The 3,519-nt window shown below is 37.6% G+C and overlaps 1 long non-coding RNA gene across 1 annotated transcript; it reads right to left on the bottom strand.

Annotated features, from left to right (window-relative positions):
* Positions 1 to 300: 300 nt before the first annotated feature.
* Positions 301 to 3,182, bottom strand: LOC139079966 (uncharacterized). The gene is made up of 3 exons (XR_011534031.1): positions 3,004 to 3,182; positions 2,804 to 2,879; positions 301 to 770 (listed from the first exon to the last, which is right to left on the bottom strand). It is a non-coding gene; the product is annotated as an uncharacterized lncRNA (long non-coding RNA).
* Positions 3,183 to 3,519: the final 337 nt, after the last annotated feature.

Genomic DNA, 3,519 nt, shown 5'->3' with positions numbered 1-3,519 from the left:
ATCACATGTGGACGTGAACCATTTGATGGACTTTAACCACAGTATCACACAAGAGGCAGCAATAGAGAATAGTTTATATTAATTCCATACAGACCATGCTAACTTTCCCTTTCCTAGTGAATGGGCTCACAGGCACTAAGGTCTACTTTTATCTGCTACCTTTTGGGTATATTACTAGAGAGGTTATAGGTACTGAGACAGTAAACCCTATGAAACAGAGAAATCACTTATGCCCCACCATTCATGTCACCCATGTCCTTCTGAGGGACGGTGGGCCACAAAGTACATGCTCAGTCAACGGACAGATCATGCAATAGCCTTTTAATCACTGTATGATAAAAAAAGAAAAAAAGAAAGTATCACATTCCATGATGTCAGATGGAGAAGAAATGCTGCAGAAAATTCTCCCAGTAATAAAGAAACCCAGAGAAAGAGTCAAGGTGCAAAAAGGTCTGTGATTTCCCAAAAGGCAAAATGAGATTTTTGTAAACTTTGTTTTCAAAAATCTTCTCTCAGAGGACTTGAGTCAATGTCTTATTTTATCCAAATTGGCTTTCACTTCTGTAACTATTATTAGACTTGTTGAGTTTTGCTTGTAAGTGTTGTAGATCCTGTGGTTCCCACGTTTTGTCAAAAACAGAGTCACCTGAAATATTTCTGTGGTTGAGAAATATGTGCAATGAATTTAGCTGGTTGTTTGAACACTTCTATGATTCTGTTAGCTTTTTGTTCTGTCTTCCTGCTGGTTCTCGTCACTCTTTGCTCTAATTCTGAATGTGGTTAAAAGAAAGAAAGGCAAAATGAACGTCTATTTTGAGCCAAATAATACCACCCATGACTAACCATATACTGTATTTGTGACTTTGGACAGTTTTATCACTGCCAACTCCAGGGCCCACAAATTGCTGCTACTAAATAAGAAACCTCCATTTTATATTTTTATGGCCTAAATTCACACATTGTTCCAAATAATATTTGTCTTTTACTGAATGTTTGGATCCCCACCACCTCTCTCTCTTATCTTTTGATGAGGAAAAATGGAAAATAATAGTAAGTAAAGAACAGCAGTTTCTCTTTAGGGATTTTCATGCTATATCATCCTAATGCCAACCAAGATCATTCATATAAGTAGAATGAGGATGACTTGAAAATCAAACATGAATAAGACAGGCAGAAATATCCGAAATCGTAGGGCAGGATGTGGTTTCAGGAGTAAGACAGAGAGAGAAAAGAGAAACCAAGATTGTACTCCATGAACAAATATAATCACTAAATTAATTGTTATTTGTAATCCTATTTTGTCTGCAAATACTGTATGCATGTGATTTAGCTAAGTAGCTTATGACTTTAAATTTTTGGTTCACTTTTGAATCATATACGTCTTCTCAATTCCCCAGAAAAGGGAATCATCATGCATCGTTCAGAATGGAATAAACATTGGTAAATGATGAATACATTGATAAATAAAACTGTACTTTGAGAAGCAACAGTGTATTTATGGGCAGAGTAATTCTGCTTTACAACTTAGAACAAAAATACGGAAGCCTCTTAGTGACTCAATTTCCTCTCATACCAACTAGCAAGAATGTAATCTATTTTAAAAATTGTTTTAAATGATGGTTAAGTCTTGTGGTGGTACAGCACAGATTTTATATCACTGTGGTAAGGCTGGGCAGAAGGGTAAAGCCACAAGTATCTGGTTTTACATCTCATTTCAATCATTTGGTTCTTACCGCTGAAGTAGGTATATAAGACTATAAAGTGGAAGTGACTCAGTTCTGTAGGCATGGACAGAGATGCAAATAGCTTTATCAAGGTGACTCCAAAAGAGGAAAATGAAGCCACAATATACACTCAGAATGCTCCTTCCCCAACACCCTGGGTAGATTTCCATCTCTACTGCTGTCTGGGGTATGGCAACATGTCATGGAGAATTTTCTGTGGCTGTTGCAGGAGACTCTGTAAGCCATATTTTGACATTCTCCACTTTTTCATGGTGTGCACCAGACAGGAGCATATGGTTCCAAATGTCTGTGGCAGTTGTGCAGAGGATACAACAGAAAAAGTTGTTTTATGTTGACAATATAAAAAGAGGGATATGGAATACAATGAATTGGCCACTGGCGAGCAAAGAACTTTAATACTTCAAATTGCCTATTATGGTTGTTAGAGAGAGAAAAAAACATAGAGAGAGTTAAAACATTGATAATGTCTACTGCTGTGAGGAAAAAAGATGTTCTTATTGATTATTGTAGAACTAGTCAATGACAAAAATCAATATTACTCTAAGATTTTCATTGCTCGTCTAAGTAATTGTATAGAATACAGGCACTTTGTAATACTACTTTACAAAGGGCTTTCTCTTGGAGGATTTTAAAAGACAAACAAAGAGTCAGTTGTATACTGATATGGTTTCCCGTGTGAATTTTCAGCTCAATAATTTGTAATGTGGTAGGAAAAAAATTTGTTTACCTTGCCTGGGATAAATATTCATCTAACTGGGCTCTTATCTGTTCCTTCCTGATTGTGTAGCAAGCTTTTAGAGATCACTTCATATGCCCCAAATATCTGAGTTACACAGAAGTAATGCATTTCTGTTTTCACTCCTTTGGGATATAGTGGCTTTTTATGACTGAAGTCATCCTGCTCTAACTTTGCTGTTATGCTACAGATGATTCAAAGGTAATTAGTACACAGACTTGGGGATGCTTCTGAAATTGACTGGCCATGGACAAACTCAGGACACCTTAATCAAGTGAGGCCTTACAACATGCATGACTTCCTAGATAAGGAGATACATTACCTTCCCGAAGTAAGAACTCACGTGCCATGAAGAAATAGACCATCAAATATGATTCATGTGACAGTGGTCTACGTTCCTGTGACCAGAACAGTAAGAATAAGATTAATAACTCAGCTCTCAGAAGTTGTAATTATCTAATAATTATGAGCCAGCTGAAAAATCACAGGGTAAGTAAAATATATAAAAAGGTTGAGAAATACCTAGGGAAATATATTTCTGGGTCCCCTCAGAAGTAGGCAGAGACAAAGCTTCGATTGTTATAAGCTAATCTGGGAGGTGATTCCAAGAAAGCCCAGTGAAGAAGTGTGAGTATGAGACAGGGGAGGAGAGGAAGCTGATAGAAGCTGCATTACCCAGCAAATTATCACTGCGGGCAACTGGAACGGAATCCCTTTGGGGGAACTTTGGGAGATTATGTTAGAACACATCTCAGAGTTCTCTCAATTGAAAGACTGCTTCCAAGGACATTGACTCTCTGGTACTGAACACAAGCCAAACTTCCACAGCCAAAAGAAAAAAAGGAGAAAAGGAAAAAAAAAAGTCCTCAGGAAGAGTCCCAGCTGTTTGCAGGAAGCCACGTTCACATGCAGAGGTAACTGCTGAGAGCATATGGGTGGGGCATCAGAAGCATCTGCTACTGCAATTTATACTAAAAGTTACAAAATAAGTGCTTCTGGATAAAGGTGAAGGATTGAACACGTTTCCTTCAGAAACTT

This window comes from Equus przewalskii, chromosome 27 (genome assembly GCF_037783145.1).
Source record: "Equus przewalskii isolate Varuska chromosome 27, EquPr2, whole genome shotgun sequence".
NCBI lineage: Eukaryota > Metazoa > Chordata > Mammalia > Perissodactyla > Equidae > Equus > Equus przewalskii.
This window is presented reverse-complemented; position numbering and strand designations above follow the sequence as displayed.